Here is a 22,312-nt window from a genome sequence, read left to right as displayed (position 1 = left end):
AAAGATCTGGTTTTTCCTTTCAACCTGTGCCCTCCCACCCCACCCCCACCCAACACACACAGAAATTTATCATCTGTCTAAGGAAGCAAACACACTTTGTTTCATGGCACAGTCTTTCTGCAAAACGCCAGCAATTGAGAGGGATGGCCAGTTTCAGCTGAAAACCTTTTCTTAAACTTTCGAGTCTAGACAATATCTAGAATTAGACAATTAAGGTAATGCCTACAAGAAAATCTTGCTTTAATGAATATGGGAGATAAGAACAACCAATTGGTTGTTTGAATTGCACTGATTCTGAAATAATGTGGGCCTAGAACCCAGCACACAGTAGGCTCTTAAACAGTACTCCTTTCTTTTTGATATGCTTTAGGGGGCTTGGCGCTGGTTTATTTTCTTAGGAAGATTAAATGTTCCAGAGCAGTTCTGCCACTGCTGTGAATTAACTAAGAGAATAATTTTCAGTAAAGAGTTCAAAAGGCTAAATTCTAGCCCACCTCTCCTGAGATGGTGGGTTCCACTTAGTGACATTCTCTTGTGCTGTTTTCTATTCCATCAATCTCCTCTCCTTTCCTTCAAATCACCTATTTTTGTTTGAAAACCAGATCCTTCAATCCTTTATTTAGGTGGGGTAGAATGAAAACAAACCATGTTAGACAATAGATTGGGTGACCTGTTTATAGAGTGTCCGCTGGGTGAACACCATGGGAGGGGGGAAATGCAAAGGAGAAAGAAGTCCCAATCGATTGCTACCATCCAAGACATTGCAGTTCAGTTAAAGTGTATATGGCAAATGTATGAAGAAAACATTAAAAGGGTGTGTAAAAAAAAATCTATAAATTCCCCTAATAGCATGGACCAGTGTTTCACAACCATTTGAAAACCCATGCCCGCTTTTGGTAAATATTACAACTGCATGCTATCCTTTGAATGTTTGAAATTTTATAATACATTATGGTGACCCAAAAAAGTCAAAACAAGTATAATATAAGCTATACTCTGTTCAAACCACACTTACCCTTCTTCACTGTGGGGTTCTGAAATGCCCCTCTTGGGGAGCCTGCAGTCAGTCCCCCACTCCCTGCCACACTAGGGTAGCTCATACACTTAGGTACTGTGTGAATCTGTGGGAATGCTGTTTATCAGAGACTAAGCAGTACCTTAATGGTAGAACTGAGATTTAGCTGGGCTTGATGAAGAAAAAGGATATATTTATCTGAGTAGGGAGAGGAGGATATTTGAGTCTGCATAAAGAGGGGAAGCACACCGTATCAGAGAACAGCCAAAAGATCTGGGGTGTGGGAAATGGGGGAGTAAATGTCATAAACAGGGAAGCTCAACACAAAGACAGCCTTTGGACCAGGTGGATCTTGGTTGGAATTCTGGTCTTGCCACTCACCAGGTGGGCTACCCTCTCAACATAGGCATCTTAACTCCAAACTTTCATTTCCTCACTTGTAAAACAGGGATAACACACCCCCCTCAGAACTGTGTTATGCACAGGAGATAAAGGATGCTGTGCTTAGCACGGCACCCAGGGCAGAGTATATAGTGGGCAATAGACTTTCAACACATGTTAGTTCTTCCAGGAACTCCAACACCCTCAATTGGCCCACCATCTTTGATTTGAGCCAGAGGGGCTTGAAGGGGTTGCGATGCCTGTTGGAATCACCTCCAACACCTTTGGGCCTGCTTTCTGTCCGCTCGGCATGTGTAATTGAGCTATTCTCCGTAGCTGCTGGCGTTCAGGAGTTTAGGGGAGGGGGACTGAAATTTCTTGGGGGACTCAACAGGCAACCCATTTCAATGCTTCTGCCACTCTATTGATGAGGGAGCTTGACAAGCGGGACAAAGAGGGTGTATTTATTCAAAAGGAAGCTGTGGGGTGGGAGATGGGCCGAAGGAGGGATGGTTATCAGCTCAGCTCTCTGATCAGGTCCTCCCAGGGGCTGGGGTGAGATGGGGAGCAGTTGGATGTTAGTGGGGATTGGCCAGGGGCTCGGGCCTTGGCAGACTACGTGGGAAGAGTCTAGTGAACGAAGTGACTCTAGGTCCATTCTTGGTTATCTGCATCCCAGGATTCCGTCCCCGCAAGGTACTCTGTCAAGGGAAACTGAAGCAGTTTTTTTTTTTTTTTTTGCGGTACGCGGGCCTCTCACTGTTGTGGCCTCTCCCGTTGCGGAGCACAGGCTCCGGACGCGCAGGCTCAGCGGCCATGGCTCACGGGCCCAGCCGCTCCGTGGCATGTGGGATCTTCCCGGACCGGGGCACGAACCCGCGTCCCCTGCATCGGCAGGCGGACTCCCCACCACTGCGCCACCAGGGAAGCCCTGAAGCAGTCTTTTGAACTCCAGGTGAAAGCAAGAGGACCTTATGCATCCTGAGGGCACTTATGCATCTTTTCTTATTTTCGGCTGATTCTCAGAACAATTCAACAATCTTGTTTTTTTGGCCCTGGAAGCATAGACCTGAGGCAGCTGTGGGTGACGTGCAAAGGACATGGGGCTTGACTTTGGAAAACCCGAAACCTAGCAGCTGTGTGACCTCGGGTGAGTCACTTTACCTCTCTGGGGCCCCGTGACACAGAGAGCTCAAGGGAGCACGAGGCACCACAAAGGAGAAGACACGACAGTGGCCATCTTTTAGGCCCCGGATCACCCCAGGCACATGAAAATTGTGTCACCCTCTGATTCTGACTGTCTCTTGGGTCCCATAAATGTCAAATTTGATGAACTTCCTCTCAATGAGACCCAAAATGGCATTTTTGGACTTGACCCAACTTAGCAAAGTGAGGAAAAGTCAGCCACAAGGCTTGTCACTTTCCTCTCCTGACTGTGGAAGGAATGGGAGAGCGGAGGCTTCTAGGGCAGGAGGGTGGTGGGCTCCCCATAGCCTGCAGGAGGCTGTGGGAAACCTGGCCGGTTCAGGACTCCCAGCCAGGGTGGAGGCCAGTGCAGTTTCACCATAGGGTCTGAGTTTTTGAGTGTGATTTTTTTGGTGATGCAATTCCAGTTACAACAGTGAAGTTCTAACCAGCATAGGAAGCGGGGATAGAAGGGGAGAAAGAGGGGAGAATGGGAGGGAGATGACTCTAAATCGTGGGGCTGGGGTGGGGAAATGGGTAAATAAATGGGAAATACATTTCCAGGGATAGAGACAAAGCTAAAGGCCAAAGGAGGCAAGCGCTTTGCTCCAGCCCTGACAGCCCCTTCCCTTCCCCAGTCTGGTTCCCTCTCCGCCCGCTGCCCCCGCCCCGCCCGGCCGGCTCCACGCTGGGGAAGGGGAGCGACTCTGGAGCCCGGTGGCTCATTCATCTCCTGATAAACTGTTTATCTGAGTTTTAACGAGGGCGCCTCTCTTCCAGCCCTGGAGACAGAAGCCTCCTCATGTTTAGCCTGCCCTGGTGTGGGGGGCCTGGGGGTGGGTGGAGGCAACGCTGGCGGGCCCATCTTCTGCCCTTGCGTCGTTGCCAGCACGCGCTGCCTCGGCCTCGGCCTTCAGCTCTCCTGGCTTGACGTTGCCTTTCCTGGTCTGGGGTCTGGGTCTCTCTGGACTCGAGGTTCTCATCTGGAAAGGAAATCTTTTTATCATTTCTCTCCATTCACTCATGTGCGCGAGCACACACACACACACACCCACCCCCACACATACACACATACTCCCTCTCTAAACACATACATACGTAAATACATACATTTAGAAATCAAGGGACTTCCCTGGGGGTCCAGTGGAAGACTCCCCTTTCCAATGCAGGGGGAGCGGGTTCAATCCCTGGTCGGGGAGCTAAGATCCCAGTACCTCGTGGCCAAAAAACCAAAACATAAAGCAGAAGCAGTATTGTAACAAATTCAGTAGAGACTTCAAAGAAAAGGTCCACATCAAAAAATCTTAAAAAAAAAAAAAAAAGTAAAAATCAAACCCAGCTTGGTTCTGCATTGTGGACTTTTACCATTTGTGACCCAATATTTCAAAAGGAAAGTGAATGGAATGCTACTGCTACAGCATGGGTAACGCAGGAAAGGATTCTCCAAAGTGATGGAGGGGCAGTTCTGTGAAAAGGCAGCTGTCATCAATAAGAGAAACAAGCTCTAATTGTTCTAGGACTTGCTTCCCACTTGCCACCATTCACCCTTATGGATTCACATGGGTGCACACTTTATAGACACTGATGCATCTCCCGATGAGCATACCTCCCCTACCACAACACATACAGGAATGGGGCATACAAACAGACCAGGGTGCACTCCCATGCACACCCCCGCCTTTGCCACCCAGGCCGGAAGGGCTCCTGGAGACAGTCCCCCTTAGCCACCTACAATGAGGAATTTACACACAGCCTCCCCCCCGCCCCATCAAACACACAAGCACCCATCTCAACTTAGGCTCACATTTCCCCCACATCCTCTTGTCCTGCTGCCTCAGATAGATGTTTATTGAGATAATATGGTCTAGCCTCCCTTATCCCCTCGAAGACTCAAGATAACAAGGAGACAGGAACTCAATGGAGTGAAAAATAAAGTGAAAACCTCCCCTATTTGAGTTGGGTGGGGTGTTCGCAGGCGCTGGCTACTGAATCCACCTAATACAACAGTCTCACATCTCTGAATTTTTTCCTAGCCCCTAACTCTGTCCCCTCACCAACCAAGTATTGGTGCAGACTTGGAATGAGTCTCCATGACCACCTACTGTCATCCATCGGTCTTATTCCTCCACCTATTCACCAGGCATGTACCCTGATTCCAGACACTCTCAAAGACTATTGGGGGTGGGAAAAGAAAAATAAACCCAAGATTACAAGTCAGGACGTCAACTGCCACGATAAAGCACAGAAATGTTGGGATGGGATGGAGGATCCAAAAAAACTCCTTAGGAAATTCAATGTCCAATGACAAATGGGAGGTCACAGTCTAGTGAGGAGGGGACAGTGGCTGGATGATACTTGGGGCAGTGGGGGGAGGGGAACACCATCCGAATGCTGTGACAAGTTGGCAATGCTAAGTGCTGGGGCTTGAGGACTAAAGGCTGGAAGACAAGGGGTTTATATAGTGAGCCATCAAGGGTCTTAAGCAGTTTCAAATCCAATTTGAATTTATACTTGAGTTTAGAAATATATGAAAGAAACTTTGGAAACCATATCAATATGATGAGTATAGGTCCTAAATATTTTAAGACAGCCCCTATTAAAAAACAAAACCAAAACTTTATTCTGATCGAAGTCGAGGCTGTTCAGCCCTAGAACCCTGGCTTTTAATCTCTATGCAGGGATTATTTTATGTGTAGGGGAAAATCCCTAAAAATATGCTTATAAATCATTCATTGTAATGATTACCTATAAAGAATTGGATAAGTTGGTGGGGTGAGGAGGGGAGAGAACCTTACTTTACGTTATTTGTATGTAAATCTGTTTAAAAAGAGAGAGAGCTGTCATAAAACATTTTTGTGTTAAGGAAAAGTCAATGAAAGATTAAAATCAGTGAATTTAGTGGCAACAACTTGCCCCAAAGTAACTATCAGGCATGAGTAAAGCTGGAAATGGCATTTAAAGTTCTACGTGTTGAAAAGAGTTTTGAAGCCAGCACCAGGCTGCCGGGCAGGGCTGACTCGTATTATTGGATGATCTTTGTTTCAGGTTTAGTTAAATGGTTCAGCGCTCATGTGCAATGGTGAGACGAGGGGGAAGCCCATTTGAGGAGCTTTTGTGTGCAGGGGTGAGTGTTTGTACGCATGCATGTAAGTATGTGATAGGCACTGTTTCATGACACTTTAATCTCCCGTCACGGGCGTCTACAGAGAAATCAGATTGCTTTCAAAATAAAGTGATATCCACGTCAAAACCTACCACCGGGCTGAAAAACAAAACAAAACTAAAATGCACCAAAGCCCAATCTCACGCTTGATCTAAACCCTACAGTCTGGAAAGTCTGGAATGAGTTTGGGGCGGGGGCTGGGTACTGGAAGTAAGTCACCTTAGTTGAGGGTTTGGAGGACAGGGTCCCCAAGTGACTAAATAAGAGGCTTTCTCTCCCAGTTGCCAGTCTTAGAAACAGGGCTATAAGTTTAACATGTGCCAGGAATTTACCATCTGCCTTACAAACATTTTCTTATCTACATCTTACAAGAGCTTCTGGAGTAGGGGCAATTAAATCCCCATTTTGTAGATAGGGAAATTGAGGCCCAGAGAGGTGAGGGAGCTGCCGAAGGCCATATTCTTTGACTCCAGGATTATCTAAGGAGGTAGGGAGAGGATTCTTAGCTCAGAGCTGCAGGCCCAATGGGGCATCCGAAGGCATCCATCTTTGTTGGTCTGTTACTGGTCCCTTGGTCCGATCCATATCTGACTTACTTCAGAGGTCATCGATACCAGCAGGCTAGGGAGATTTACTTTGGCCAGTGACTTTTGACAACCTGGTCAAGTTGGAGCGAGGGCTCATTTCATCCTCCCCTCCCCCACCCCACCCACAGTCCCACCCTCCATAATGGAGCATGACTGTAGTAAAACAAGGCTTTTGATCAAGCTTCCTCACATCACTTTCAAGACAAACAATGTCTCTGAAGCCCCCAACTGCTTTTATTTTTCTTATATCTAAGGTTTCACCTTAGGGTCTTTACCCAGCTTCATTGAAAAATGACCTCAATTAAGAAAAGAAAATCATGGCATTTCATTATTGTAATTCACAAAACATACCTATAGAATTGAAAGAGAGGCTTCAAAGTTATAAAAACAACCTTCGTAATTTTCTAAAAGGGGTTCCTACCTTCCCTCTAACCCATCAGGTGTCTCCCACATACCACAACGATTTTCCAATCTTTTCTTCGACATAATTAATTAAGAACATAAGCAAACATATTAATTAAAATACAAATAAAAGTAAATAAGACAGTGGCTAGTCTTTCACCAGCGTGGTTGGCGGATATACTCATGTTTCAACACAAGACTTTTCAAAGGTACGATTCATTATGTATAGGATTTTTAGAAAAAATTAGTTTTATAAATTATTTATAAACATATAAATTAAAAAAAAATTTTCCCATCCATGGTAGAGGGATGGATAAGGTTAGAGCCGAGTCCAATGTTTGGGCCCCTGGGTCTCCTCCCTACAAAATGATTCCAGTACACTACAGTTTCAGACAAGCATTTCTTTCCTCACACAAAGGCTTAACCATGTTAACTAGTTAATGTAAAGCTTGATTAAACTCGCAAAGATAATCCCTAAAATGCTGGGAGAAGGGCCCTTGAAGTGCCTGGAGGTGGCAGGGAGGGGGCGGGCTGGTAATGAGGCAAGGTTGTGGTTCAAACCTCATTTTCACTTTGCTGTGTTTCAAAAGTGAATTACTGCAGCGGTTCAGCAAAATACATTGAGACAAATGCAAAGCTGCCTTCCTCACATCCTGGAGGATTTGAGTCACCACAGATGAGCCTTTAAATGTAATAAGAGGCATCGTAATTATCATGCCACGGGGGTAAGAAAATCCTGGCAGATCACATTTTATAGAACTCTGCTTTTCTTTCAAGCCCCCAGCCCAGAAAGAGAGGCAGCTACATTCGAGACTAAATGTTTATGGCTTAGGCTTTTTCAACAGTATGAACGTTTACTTCTGAGGTAGTCCTATTGTTCCATGTGTGATTTCAATATGCTTCTTCTAAATATTTTGACAGCTAGGCAAGCTTTGGGGCACTTGTCCTCTTCTAGGGACCACAGGGCCGCGACGACGGATTGTGGGGTGGGGGGTTGGTTGGTGAGGTCTCTGACTTGTCCCTGATAGCAACTCTTCTTCATCTCACAGCTATTAGGGTCCTAGGCGAGGCCCTCATCTCTCACCAAAGCTCCCCTAAGTTCCCACAAAGAAGGAGGGCTTGCAAATAGCGCTGGCCCGCCCAAGGCAAGAAGCTTTCTATGGAAGTGCACCGAAGTGCCCCTCTCATTTCTCCCAAAGTCTTGGCATTCTTGAAGGAGAAACAGGCTAAAATAACTCGTATATAGAAATGGAATTATTTACAATTGTTCAACGACCTCTAAGGATTCTCTTGGTGACTCTCAAGATAACGTTATGACATTGGATGCCTTTTCCATTCTGACCCTGATCTACCTTCTAGTTAGAGAACTCCTTGGAGATCTCTACACATAGCCTGCTCGGCCTCATCGTTATATGTTCTGTCTACTATCTCCCTCATTTGCAAAATCATTTTTTTAGATTCTGCTTAAGCGTTGCCTCCTCCATTCTCGATTCTTTCTGTGCAGAATGAGGTCCCTCCTCTCAGCTCCTATGCCATCTGGACCTTCTTCTAGGTTATGGATTACCAGATGGCATTCTAGGCAGTTGTCTGTCTTGACCACTAGTCTGCATGCTCTTTATGGGAGTTTATCTCTCTAATCCTGGTGCCTAGCGTTGTGTTTGATGTACAGTAGGTTCCTAGTGAATCAATGACTCCCTGAGCTGCTTAATTTCTTTTGGGGACAACAATGGATGCTGGTAGTGGTTGGAGGGAAACCATGGTGGGGAAAACTATGTCCATGTCTTTTTTTTTTTTTTAATGTAGTTTTAATTTATTTTATTTTTTATTATTTAAAAAAATTTTATTTTTGGCTGCTTTGGGTCTTCGTTGCTGTGCGTGGGCTTTCTCTAGTTGCGGCGAGCGGGGGCTACTCTTCGTTGCAGTGGGTGGGCTTCTCATTGTGGAGCACGGGCTCTAGAGCGCGCGGGCTTCAGTAGTTGTGGCGCACGGGCTTAGTTGCTCCGCGGCATGTGGGATCTTCCCGGACCAGGGATCAAACCCGTGTCCCCTGCATTGGCAGGCAGATTCTTAACCACTGCACCACCAGGGAGGTCCCTCATGTCTTAATTAATGCAGCAAATCCAGACAGCAATGGCTTATGTTTGATTATTTATTTATTTATTATTTATTTATCTATTTATTCAGCTGCACCGCTCAGCTTGCAGGATCTCAGTTCCCCGACCAGGGATTGAACCCTGGCTTGGCAGTGAAAGCACCGAATCCTAACCACTGGGCCACCAGGGAATTCCCTGTTTGATCTTTTCTTATAAACTAGGTCCCTCATAGGTATCTGGAAAATAAAAAGACCAAGTTGACCCAAATAGCTTCTTTATTATTTAACTGGTACACACCAATGACGTGCCCATGCTGAACTGGAGACAGCCTGATTGTTGTACCAACACCTTCAGCAGCCTGATTCCTCACAAATTAGCAGCTCAGTATCTTGAGGTCTGCTGTCTTTGGCAGCAGAAGCGAGTCAGGGCAGGGGAGGGGGTGAGGAGAGGTTGGCTCTATCCCAGGAAGCTGCATCTTGGGCTGGGGGTCGGGAGTAGTTGAGTGATGTGATCCCAGCTCATTCTGGGGAGGCACAGCTGCTGTGACATGTCAGGCTCAACTCAGTCCATGCCCTTGGGAAGGAAGATGGTGGAGTCCCCCACCCCCACCCCTGAGACCCCAGAGCCCAGTCCTTCTGGGAACTATTTTCTCTCCCTTCTGCCTCTACTGCTCCAAGTCCCTGCTGTCTTCTTAGAGAGGTGGGTTCAGAGGAGTTCCAAAAGGTTAGAAGATCACTAATCTCTCTGAAGACTAGGCTCCCCTTGGTGTCTGATTCTTCTTTGTGTAGCCAAAGAGCTTTGCACACCATCTGGCTCAGTCAGCACTCGCTGGGGGTGGCTGGATCAATGGCTAGGTTCACTGTCAACACTGACGAGGTGCAATTCCCTAAACATCCTTTAGGTCCTCGAAGCTGTCATTCCATAGCCACAACTGTCCAGATAACCAGGTCAAAGGCGCCCCTCTGGGTATTCTTTTCCCAGCCTGAATGACACAGCCCAGTGCAAAAGTTTCTCAGGGGCAGCTCGGCATCACTCGGGTTCTGTCCACCTGGCACACAGGGCAACGCTTTGAAGAAGAAATGGATTAAGGTATTGGATTACAGTTTCTGTAGCCAGGCTCAGGGCCTGAGCTGAATGTCCTCCCCCAAGTAGGGTGACTTGGCAGAACAGTTCAGGCTTTCCTCCCTCCTTCCTCACTTTCCTCCAGTCTCCGTTGCTCTCTGGGTGAGGGGAAGAGGGGGAGTAGGGGGACCCTCACTCCCATAACTTAAATCCACATTTTTGTAAAGGGTAAATCTTATACTTCTGCACATGGTCTGTCCTACCTCGTGGCAGCATGAAGATGTGGGCAAGAACAGTCAGTGGGTGCTCTGAGTGAGTGACAGCAGGGCAGAGGCACAGCTCAACAAGAAAATTGATGTTAACCTCTTTCTTCTCTTCGGCTTTCTTACCAATTTCTGAGTTCTTGCTGTGTGCCTGGTACGGTGCATTATATTTGTTATATCATTTAGTCCTCAAAGCATCTCAGTTTATAAGCGAGGACACTAAAACTCAGGGAAGTCAAGTGACTTGACCAAGGTCACCCAAGTAGAAAGTGGCATAGCTGTGGTTTAACTCTGCCCAACCCCAAAGCATGTGGTCTATTCTTGATGGCCCTTTTTTTGTTTCATCTAGGATTCTGATTCTGGTGTTCCTTATACAACCAGTAAATATGGAAAGCGGTGGTCAAGAGAGACACAAAAATGGAATTCAAGGTGACTTACAAAATAGTAGTATAAATTATTAATGGATGCAAATATATGTGGTAAATCTTATAATGAGTGGGAATTATACACACCAACTTGGAGACAGTGGTTATCTTTGGGGAGAGAGAGAAGGAGGGTGACGCACTTGGTGGGTATTTATGTGTATTTATATTCCTTTAGAAAGAGAAAGAGAGCTATCAAAGCAAACACAAAACAGACACAAATCTCTGGCGTCCCAAACCACAATGAGATATCACTTCATACCCATTAGGATGGCTATTATATGTATATACGCATAATGAAAAGAAGTGTTGACATGGATGTGGAGAAACTGGAACCCTTGTGAACTGCTCGTGGGAATGTAAAATGATGCAGCTGCTATAGAAAACAGAATTGCAGTTCCTTAAAAAATTAAAAATAGAATTACCATAAGATCCAGCAGTTTCATCTCTGAGTATATATCCCAAAGAACTGAAAGCAGGGACAGCAACCCATATACACCCATGCTCATAGCACCATTATTCACAATAACCTAAAGGTGGAAATAATCCAAGTGTTCATCAACAGATGAATGGATAAGCAAAACGTGGTGTATACGTACAATGGAATATTACTCAGCCTTAAAAAGGAAGGAAATTCTGACATATGCTACAACATGGATGAACCTTGAGGACATTATGCTAAATGAAATGTCAGTCACAGAAGGACAAATACTGTGTAATTCCACTTATATGAGGTGCCTAGAGTAATCAGATTCATAGAGACAGAAAGTAGAATGGTGGTTGCCAAAGGGGAGGGGGAGGGGGAGGGGGAAGAGGGAGTTAAAGTTTAATCCATTTTTTTTTTTTTTGCGGTACGCGGGCCTCTCTCTGTTGTGGCCTCTCCTGTTCTGGAGCACAGGCTCCGGACGCGCAGGCTCAGTGGCCACGGCTCAAGGGCCCAGCCGCTCCGCGGCATGTGGGATCTTCCGGGACTGGGGCACGAACCCGCGTCCCCTGCATCGGCAGGAGGACTCTCAACCACTGCGCCACCAGGGAAGCCCGGGAGTTAAAGTTTAATGTGTACAGAGTTTCAGTTTGGGAAGAGGAAAAATGTTCTGGAGATGGATGACGGTGATAGTGGTACACAATGCTATTTAATGCCATTTACAAATGGCTAAAATGTGAATTTTACATTATGTGCATTTTATCACACACACACACACACACACACACACACACACACATCCTTGATGCCCAGCAAGGAGGGAGGAGTAGAACAGCTTCACAGTTCCCTGTCACATGCCATCCTTCTTTGGCTTGGTCCCCATCAGGGGACACCGGACACAGGGTGAAGTGAAGACTCCCCTCCCCTGGGCACTCCCAGCAGGCAGCCTTCCTGACTCAGGTAGGCCAGCAACTCTGGACACTCAGGCTCAGAGGAAGTTCATCTGAAAATAAAAGCAGTCCTTCAGGGGTCCCTATGGATTGAAAGACTCCCTTCCTCGTTGTCTCAGAGGCTGAAGCGTGACTGCTGCTAGCCCCCTGGGTATAGTAACAGCCCTGTCAGCCAAGGCAAATCTGCCCGACCTCAGAATCCCAAATTAGCACCTGGCCCTTAGGTAGGGCAACTTTGGTTTAAAGTTTAAGTGAAACCTTGACAGCTCTACTGCCTTGAGGGGAGGCCGGGGGCTGCGCTCGTAGGATGTTCTTTCTTCGGAGGAATGCGGTGGTGTGTACAGTGCAGTGTCTGCAGTCAATTCCTACAACTGCAATTAGGGCCTTTCAATGGAGGTGTCAGCCACATTCAAAGTCTGAGCCGTCTCAGCCATGAAATCCATAATGGGATAAAAGTGCCATTCCGGGACTGACAACTTCAAATGGAATTTGAAGTAATCTTTTATTTATTTACGGGGCCGTGGGAGTGGGGGCGGGGGCTATGAAAAATCCCACCTCCCTCCACTCCCTTTCCCCCAAAGCTTCCAAGGATAAAAATGAGGGTTGGGATTACATTTGGAGGGAAGCAAGGCTATGTTTAAATAGGCTTTGGAAAGTGTGGCTCCACGTCTGAGGCAGTCCGGAGCGACAGCTTCATCCAGCCCAGTCTGGGACATTCCAAAGAATCATACTGAGACCTTGTGCTAATTGGTTCCAATTTATCAGTTCCAGTGTCTCAGTGGACCGGGGCCGGGTCTTGATGCTCGATGATCTGCGGGGACAGCGACGCACTGGATCTACTGCAGGAGCCAACGGAGCCTTCCATACTTTGTCTGGTTTTCACTGATGGCGATGGCTGTTTAATTAATTCTCGAATACCTTCTTTTTAACCGAAGCTTACCCAAGCCATATGCCATTAGCTGCCTCTTGGTAGACCTTTCAGTAACTTCGGTTCATCTTATTTACACAAAAGCAGAGGCTTTTTGCGGTATTAAGGGAGCCGGGAGACCCCGGGGTGGGGGCGGGGGGGGAGGATTTATTTGTAATTACAGCCGGGTTCTCGCTTAGTCCCATCCCACCGTTCTGCCCATTCACAGGCTCCGGCCAGGGCTGGCGCCAAGATCTCCAAGTTGCCCTGTGTTTATGTCATTGAGACGAGGACAATATTTCAGTGTGAAGCCAAGCCACAGGGATCCACTCTATAAAACCCTCACTAAAAATAGACGCTCCAACCCCTGCCCAGCCCCCTCCCCGCCTCCGCGACTCCCCAACGCCTGCCCCTAGCGCGGCAGCACCCAGCTCCATACGCTGGGAGACAGGCGTGCCAAATCGGCCGGATCGCGCAGCTCGGGGTGGCGGGGGGGGTGGGGGTGAGGGGCGTGAGCTCCTTTCTTTCCGAGGAGTTTTAATGCAGAATAAAAGGCGTCAATTAGCAGCCTTTAGAGCTGACAGGGCAATTAAAGCTAAATTGCAAGACAGAGGGAGAGCTGGAAGAAGGAGGAAGAGAGAGAGGGGGAGGGAGAGAGGAGAGAGATTTCCAATGTATTTTTGGTGGCAGCTGCATTTTTGAGAAGGGTGAGCCTCTCAAACTACAACTGGCTGTTTGGATATATTTTCACTTCTGAAGTGATATTTTCAGCGAACACTGATACTCCCCGTTTATTGCACTTTTCATGTTAGAACTGAGCTGCTTGGGAAAATGAAAACAAACACAAAGTGAAAGGATCTTGTCTTTACAAACTCTCCCAACCAGCCTGGGTCCCAACAAACACGTTCCTTTGCAGGCTGAATTAGATGCAGCATGAAATTGTGAGGGTAGACGGATGGGTGGGTGGAGCCACTGCACCAGCTAGCAGCTAATTTGCTCTTTGGGGATCCCAGAATTTAGAGTTGGTGACTCTGTCATAATGCCTTTGCACACTTTCTGTCATCAGCCCAGTCCCCCAAGGTTATAAAACTATTGGAAAATAGTCTTCTTTTGGTCTACTCGGGAGTGACCTTCCTGAAGGAACAGTCAGGCCTTGGTTTGGGATTTGGGAGCTCTGAGACTGCCTTATGCAGATAGGAGTTGGTAACAACGGTGGTATTGATTTTGATTCACTGTTGCAACACACCAGTTCCAGGGAATGGATTCGAGGGGTGCTGTGCACCAGGATGGGCACAAGAGAGAAATACACCATAATCAGAGGAACAGTCAGCCTGGGGAAGCTAGAGCTCCTTCAACCCTTCACAGGCATCCTACCCTCCCCTGGCCCCCAACCCACGGAGGAAACAGTAACCACAGTTCCTGAGAGGATGCTCCCGAAGTCACCTTTGCTTTGCTGGACCTCACATCTCCCATCCTGTAACGACAATCCTTTTCTCTTTATCCTCCCTCACTCATTAAGAACTACCATTTCTACAGCACCTACCCTGCTCCCGGCATTGTGTTAAGGACTTGCCGGGCACTGAGTGCGAGGTAGGTGCTATTACTTTACGTGTTTTGTGTAAGAGGAGATGAGGCTGAGAGAGATTCAGTAACTCATTCAAGGTCATCCTTCTGGTAAGCGGTGAAGCTGGGATTGGAACCAGATCTTAGTCTAAAGACTGTGCTCTTGTACTCACCTTGTACAGGGCCCCCATGCATCTCCAGGAAAACTTAACTTGGGATCGGTGTTCATTTGGTTGGGGCTGAACTTCGAAACCCCTGGAAAGGCGGACTTGCTGTCTTAGGACACTGGTGATACTGCAAGGACACAGTCCCACATGCTTAGGAGCAGCAGTTTTGAGCTGAAGGGACATGAGAGTGACATTGAGTTGTTCGTGTCTGGAGCTAGGGTCCAGAGCTCCCGGATTTCTGAGAATCTATTCTCAGGAGCATAATGAGATTATATATTTTGAGACAATATCTAGCTCAAGCCTTGCCATTTTGACAGCTCAGGAGGGTGAGAGGCCAGAGAAGGTCACACAGCGAGTTATGGTGGGCAGAGTCAGAACAAGGATTACGGCCCTGCCCGGGACTATGTCTGCTAACAAGCAACATTTTCAAACACTGAATTTATAGGTCCACTTGCACTGCTTGATTGAAGCCCCTTAGGGGCTTTAATAGATATTATGAGTAAATGTGTAAAAGCAATTTAGGAGTGGTTACAGGTAGGCAAACACTTGATATACTAATTACAGACTAGTCTTAGCTGCACTCACAAGTATTGGTATTTGGTCACAGTTTGGCCTCCTAATCTCAATTGCTTAAATCCAGTAAAGTTGCCTTTCTGTGTATCTCCTGAGCTCTTCTCTGTTCATTCCACATTCAGTAGTTTTTTTTTATAGAATGCCTAATATGAGCCAGGCACTGTCCTGGACTGTAAACAAAACAGACTAATTCTCCACCCCGCTCCCTGCTAATTGGCTTTGTAAGGCATTGCTATGCTGTATTGCTGTGTAATTGGGATTTGCTCTGGTGAGGTTTGGATGGTGAGAGGCCATCCATTTTGTTTGTTTTTTCTCATTTTCTTCTATTATGCCTAAATGAATGGCTCTTACCTTTAAATTTTTTAAATTAAAATTTACAAAATAATGCCTTGTGAACAATAAAATAATGAGAAGTATAAAAAGTAAAATCATGGAAGTGTCCTGCATCCCTCCCTAGAGGGGCCAGTGTTAATAGTTTGATGGTATATATTCTCCCCCTGTGGTATGTATGTATAATAGTTGTACAGTATATTATATAAACTCATACATACAAGTGGAGGGTACACAGCTGGGGCAATTCAGTCAGCGGGGCAGGATAATCATACTTTTAATTTTGTAATCTGCGCCGTTGGTATCTTTCATAGGCCTCTTAGGATCTTTCATAGGCCTCTTAGGATATCATTAAGAGCAGAAACTTCAAAATCAAATTTTAATGATGTTCAGAAAAGAGGAGTCAAGGGCAGCAGCTCACAGCTCTCTCTCCTTGCCTCCCCTTGCCTGAAATCATAGGCCCCGGACAGCCTGGGCATCTATTTGAAGCCCAAGGGGTGGGCCTTGATCTGAGTTTTTTTTCCCCCTTTTGTCCGTTTTTGAAACAGAAGTGTTTGATCCTATTATTCATGTTATTTTCAACTTGCTTTATTTATTTAACAACATGGATATACATCCATGACACTACAAGCAGAGTAGCTCATTATTTTTCATGGCTGCATGCTCTTCCATAGCATGGACATATCATGATTAAAAAAAAAAGTTGTACTAACAAGGAGCATTTTGGTTTTCTTCAGTTTTTGGTTTTTATAGGCAAAGTTACAATGGAACAGCTTTGATGCATGTCCTCTGCTCACTCACGTGAAAACTTCTTTCGGATAGATTCCTGGAGGTGAATTGTTGGCTTTGAGGGTATGTACATTTATGATTTTGATACTGCCAATTTTCCTTAAAAAATGTTTCAGTTTGTACGCCAACCAGAAGAGTGCCTTTGAGCCACCCATATTACGATGGACACTTTTTGTTCTTTATGAAGCTAAGTGTAAGAGTTGACCAGTGACAGAGCTACCAGTGAGGGAGGAAAGCAAACCCCGACTGTCCTAAGGATTCAGCTCTTGTTAAGTCTCCCTTAAACAACCATGCCCAGCCAAAATAGGGCTGAGATGATAATGTTATACCTGGTGAGGTAGGAGATCACCCTTAAGGAGATGCTTCAAAAATGATACGTCAGAAAAAGGCCTTCGACAAGGAGCTTGCTTCAGGAGAAAGGGCACTAGACTGAGAAGGAGAGATTCGAAGATTGGCTCCCACCTGGTCTTTGCCACTTACTACCTGTATCACCTGGGGCAGGTCACTACCTAGAGTTCCAAGAACCCCAATTCCCCAACCTGCCAAGTGGGAGCACATCATATACTCTTCAGACTCCATGGGATTGCTGCGAATTTAACGTGCTCCGGTGAAGTATGAGAAAGTGTTTTGTAAAAGGTGTGTCATTTTGATAACTGCAGATTCAATGGATCTCTGATAGGGAAGACAACTGCTTCAGTCCAGATATGAGAGTGGCTTGGATAATGGTATTAAATGCCAACAGACTGAAGCCCTGGTATCTGAGTGTTCTGGATTCTTCTAGATCTTGGGTTGAGTTTGTTTGTTTTTTTTTTTTTTTGCGGTACGCGGGCCTCTCACTGTTGTGGCCTCTCCCGTTGCGGAGCACAGGCTCCGGACGCGCAGGCTCAGTGGCCGTGGCTCACGGGCCCAGCCGCTCCACGGCATGTGGGATCCTCCCAGACCGGGGCACGAAGCCACGTCCCCTGCATCGGCAGGCGGACTCTCAACCACTGCGCCACCGGGGAAGCCCTGGGTTGAGTTTTTAAACCATGTTTCTTGGGGCTTCAGAGGAAGTTTTGAGGAATGTGCTGAGTAATGAGTTGTTTCTGGGGATGCGCTGTGATACAGCTGAGGAGAGGCTGACAGAATGGAGTGTAACTGCCAAGACGGTTAGGTTGACTTTTATGTTTGCTGGACTTAGCACATAGTAAGAGCTTAAGACATCTGGAGCATGAATAGTACTCACACTTAAAACCCCAGTATGAGTTTCATCTTTGACCTTGAGTTGGAGACCACATGCTAGCCCCTTACATTTTGCTCTCTGATTTAATGGATTGATGCATGCCATTGCCTACCACTGTACCTGACTTACGGGAGATGCACAGTCAATGGCTCCCATTTTGCTCCCTCTGCCCTTTATGTCTGAGCTCTCCCTTCATGGCACAGTTCACGTTGATTACCCCTCCCCTCCCCCACTTTTTGTGTGTTTTTTTGGCATAATAATTATGTATCATTGCAGCCAGACATAGTTGTGTTCCAATCCCAACTTTGCCATGAACTTCGTTATATGATATTAGACAAAGTGCTTAACCTAGCTCAGTCTGCTTCCTCGTCTGTAGAAAAAAGAGCACACTAGCACATGAAAAGATGCTCAACATGACTGATTATTAGAGAAATGCAGATCCAAACTACAATGAGGTATCACCTCACACCAGTCAGAACGGCCATCATCAAAAAATCTACAAACAATAAATGCTGGAGAGGGTATGAAGGAAAGGGAACCCTCCTACACTGTTGGTGGGAATGTAAATTGGTGTAGACACTACGGAAAATAGTATGGAGTTTCCTTACAAAACTAAAAATAGAGCTATCATATGATCCAGCAATCCCACTCCTGGGCATATAACCAGAGAAAACCATAATTCGAAAAGACACATGCACCCCAATGTTCATTGCAGCTCTATTTACAATAGCCAGGAGGACATGGAAGCAACCTAAGTGTCCATCAACAGATGAATGGATAAAGAAGATGTGATACATATTTACAATGGAATATTACTCAGCCATTAAAAAGAATAAAATAATGCCATTTGCAGCAACATGGATGGACCCAGAGAGTGTCATACTGAGTGAAGTAAGTCAGACAAAGACAAATATTGTGTGATACTGCTTATATGTGGAATCTAAAAAAAGGGTACAAATTAACTTATTTACAAAATAGAAATAGAGTCACAGATGTAGAAAACAAACTTATGGTTACCAAGGGGGAAGGGGGGGACATAAATTGGGAGATTGGGATTGACATACACACACTGCTATATATAAAATAGATAACTAATAAGGACCCACTGTATAGCACAGAAAACTCTACTCAATACTCTGTAATAACCTATATGGGAAAAGAATCCAAAAAAGAGTGGATATATGTATATCTATAACTGATTCTCTTTGCTGTACAGCAGAAACTAACACAAATCAACTATACTCCAATAAAAATTTTAAAAAAAGACAAGAAATGATAGTAACTGTCTCAGAACTCTTGTGAGGTTTAGATGAAATGATGGTGCAGGGTGCTATTCCAATGTTTATGACCCAACATGTTGAGGTGTTTTAGATCCAATTACCCTTCACATCATTTTAATTGAATGTTAATGACAACAACAACAAACATTTTGGTGTGTTCCAGCTTACAAACCCCTCGTACCACTTACTTTACTTCCATCCATTCTTATAAGATGTCATGAAACTGTGTCTCAGAGAGGTGAGGTAACTTCCCCAAAGTCCCACTGCTAGAAGTGGTGGAGCTACGTTTCTGCACCAGGCAGAATCCCTAAGACTCATTCCATCATGCTTTCCTGATCTGACTCCTATTCCAGCTTCAGAGGCCCATGGGCACTTGTCAAGTTTGGAAGCAAATAAAACCCATCACTGGGTTGGTGTGAGAAGACCTAGCCTCTTCACTGCCCTAATCCTACTGAGTTCTACCTGGATTCTTTCCTTGGAACCTTAGGAAGACCAGGGAGCTAGAAGGGTATGGGGCCCTTAAGTTAACAAGTCTCAAAAGAGTGAAGGCCAATCCCCGAGTGAGCCTCTTTTTGAAGCCTGTGGTGGTAGATGACCTCACGGGGGAGCAGGCCCCTGGGGAAGAATTAGGTTAAAGACAGCCAGACTAGGAATGACCTCTGGATGCTGGCCTCTCCCTTCTGGCCTCCATCCATCACTGCTCCTCTCTCCCCATGTCTCCAGTCTCCTGGGGGATGGCTGTCTCCTTTCTTTTTTCTTTAGCATCAGGGAAGATGACTCAAACACTGCCTTAGGGCACCAAAGGCATCCACAAATTGGTCCCAATCCCAGCTAATGAGGAAGGCAAGGGAGGAGACAGGCAGACTGTCCTGTGGCTTGGGCCACAAGAGGAGAGGAGAAGGAGGCCGCCAGCTAGGCCCCTCTGACCCCACACAGCTCTAAGGCCCAAGGCCTCCTGCCCTGGGCCTGTGGGTCAGGCTTTTCTAAAATTTCTTCTATTCCAAGGTGGTAAATAAACCGTTCTCTCTCCAGCTTCCCTCCCTCCTTCTCACACATGCACTTTCTTTCATCAGATCAGACAGAATAGAGGAGAGGTTAAGAGCACATCTTTCTGAGTCCAAGAGATCTTAGTTTCCATTCCAGCTTGTCCACATAGAGCTGTGGGCCCCAGGATAAACTGCTTGACCTCTCTAAGCTTCAGTTTTCTCATCTGTGAAATGGACACAGTAACACTCATTTTGGAGAGCTGTGATGAGGAGGTGAGTTCAGACATGTGAACTGCCTGTAACCCAATCCTTCAGGAAGTGGTATCTTTGATTAATTTTAAAACCTCCTTCCCCTGACACCACCCCTGCCCCCCAACACACACAGATTAGAGCAGGCAACTATAGCACTGACACAAACCCAAGACCCATTTCTCAAATCATTCCCTTTCTTTTAAAATTGATCCTTATATGACTACTTGTAGCACAGGGACCCTGCCCTCCAAGGCTGAATTTCGACATTAGCATCACTGATTAAATGTGCAATGACAGCTGAATGGATAAAGAAGATGTGATATATATATATTATATATATATATATATATATATATATATATATATTACTCAGCCATAAAAATGAATGAAATAGGGGCTTCCCTGATGGCACAGTGGTTAAGAATCTGTCTGCCAATGCAGGGGACACGGATTCAAGCCCCGGTCCGGGAAGATCCCACATGCCGCAGAGCAACTAAGCTCGTGCGCCACAACTACTGAGCCTGCATCTAGAGCCTGCGAGCCACAACCAGTGAGCCCGCATGCCACAACTACTGAAGCCCACATACCTAGAGCCTGTGCTCTGCAACAAGAGAAGCCACCGCAATGAGAAGCCCGTGCACTGCAACGAAGAGTAGCCCCTGCTTGCCACAACTAGAGGAAGCTGGCACGCCACAACAAAGACCCAAAGCAGCCAAAAAAATAAATAAAAATAAATAAATTTATTTTATAAAGAATGAAATAATGCCATTTGCAGCAACATGGATGGACCTAGAGATTATCATACTAAGTGAAGTAAGCCAAAGACAAGTGTCGTACGATATCACTTATATGTGGAATCTAAAAAAAAAAAGATACAAGTGAAAGTATTTACAAAATCAGAAATAGATCCACAGACATTGAAGACAAAATTTATGGTTACCACAGGGGAAAAGGGATGAGGGATAAATAAGGAGTTTGGGATTAATATATACACACTACTATATATAAAATAGATAACCAATAAGAACCTACGGTATAGTATGGGGAACTATACTCAATATTTTGTAATAATCTCTAAGGGAAAAGAATCTGAAAAAGAATATGTTTGTATGTATAGATGAGTCACCTTGCTGTACACCGGAAACTAACACAACACTGTAAGTCAACTGCACTTCAATTAAAAAAAATAATAATTATCATCAAGAAAAACACAACCTCTTAAGATCAGATTGGCTCAGCCCATTCCCTCCAATGACATAGATGTGGGGGAGGGGAAATAAGTAGCCAACTAATGGGCAGGAGTGTTCTGAAATCCTTTCAGCTAACTCCTTTCCCCAGAACCCCGTAATCTCTCCTAATTTAAGGTGGTCTGCTTGGTTGATAAACTCAGCTCATTTCCCTTTTTTTTCACGCCTGGCTTGAAGTTGGAAATTATGTTGGTAAGACTCACGATGGTGGATGTTACTAATGTGCTTAATGGGCACTTAAGACAGTTTAAAGATCTGAGCCTTTGCACCGTGCTTTATCCCACCCTGGGGGTACATAATGGAGATGCTAACACAGTCTGTAAAGGGGAAAGAGCATCCCACTTCACAGGAAGGGGATGCTTTGATGACCTGTCTGCAGGCGGGGTGATGAAATCAGTTTCCCTAGTTTTCATACCCCTTTCAAAAGGCCAATTCTCCCAACACAATACATATTTCCATGTCGTTTTAAATTTGGCATGAAAATGTCTCCTTTATTCCAGACTAGAGCCAGTGGAGTTAATGGGAAACACACATCTGGGCAGCTGTGCTCTTCCAAGTGAGGAGGTGAGCAATGGGGGGCAGGAATGTGATGCGGGGATTAAAGGTAGTGGCTTCCAGGCTCCATCAACCAACAGGGATTCAAACCATCACATTGGAATTGCAAATTTTCAGAGCTATCTATGGCTCCCACCAGTGGCCATGGTTCCCTTCTTTTCCTCTGTGGAGGTGAAGTATGGGACGGTAGGGGTGTCAGTTAACCTTTTGGTGGTCCTTAGTTCCTGGTCCCAGGCTATGGGGGTGGGGGGACTTTCTTTGTTTCTCTACTAAGTGAGTCCAAACGATTTCCTGGCTGGTCCCTCTTCCGCTGCGGACGTTCTCCATGCCTGGCCCTCTGCGTGAGTGCTGAGGATGGGGCGTTTGGCGCAGGGATAATGGGTAAGGGAAGGCTTTGAGCACACCCATGTCAAGCTTTCAGGATTCCCCATTCCTTTCCCTGCCCAGCTTTATGGTGTGTGAATTCAAATTTGGAATGAATTTGTATCTACGAC

This window comes from Monodon monoceros, unplaced genomic scaffold (genome assembly GCF_005190385.1).
Source record: "Monodon monoceros isolate NGI ecotype Baffin Bay Population unplaced genomic scaffold, NGI_Narwhal_1 Super_Scaffold_9, whole genome shotgun sequence".
In the NCBI taxonomy this organism is placed as follows: domain Eukaryota; kingdom Metazoa; phylum Chordata; class Mammalia; order Artiodactyla; family Monodontidae; genus Monodon; species Monodon monoceros.
This window is presented reverse-complemented; position numbering follows the sequence as displayed.